Here is a 622-nt window from a genome sequence, read left to right as displayed (position 1 = left end):
ATTTACGCGCGGGATAGAGATAAAGTGCTGATGCTCTTTCTTCCTTTTTTTCTAATTCTTTTTCTCTATTTTTTGTTTTTCACTTCTTTTCTTTCATTCTTCTTCTTATACACTTTCTCTCTGTTTGTCTGTTTACGTTTTGTTGGTTTGTTTCTGTTTTTCAACCTCGTTTTTTTTTATTCTTGACACTATTTTTTTTTTATTATTTTTCTTTTTTCTTTTCTTTTCGTTTTTCTTCGTATATCTCTTTCTTTCTTCCTTTCTCTCTTTCTTTCTTTCTCTCTTTATTTCTTTTTTTCTCTCCTTTTTTTCGTTCTATTTCGCCTTTCCAGTTTTTTTTTTTTCTATTTAATTGTTTACCCTTTTCGTTTTTTCGTATACCTATCTCTTCTTTTCATCCTTTCTCTCTTTCGTTTTTTTCCTACCTTTCTCTCTCTTTTTCCCCTTGTCTAGCCTCGTTTTACCCGCCTTTTCCTCGCCCCCGGGCAAAACCAGGAAGAGGCTGCGAGGCAGACGGAGGCGGACCGTTTTGCGCAAATGGATTTCGCCTTATTATTATCTGCGACGGAATAAGGGGAGCGAGGCTTCCTTCCCGCGCCCCAAAACGCCCGGGGAAATTGGG

Source organism: Penaeus monodon, chromosome 21 (genome assembly GCF_015228065.2).
Source record: "Penaeus monodon isolate SGIC_2016 chromosome 21, NSTDA_Pmon_1, whole genome shotgun sequence".
In the NCBI taxonomy this organism is placed as follows: domain Eukaryota; kingdom Metazoa; phylum Arthropoda; class Malacostraca; order Decapoda; family Penaeidae; genus Penaeus; species Penaeus monodon.
The sequence above is the reverse complement of the archived record's forward strand: the minus strand, read 5'-3'. Positions refer to the sequence as shown.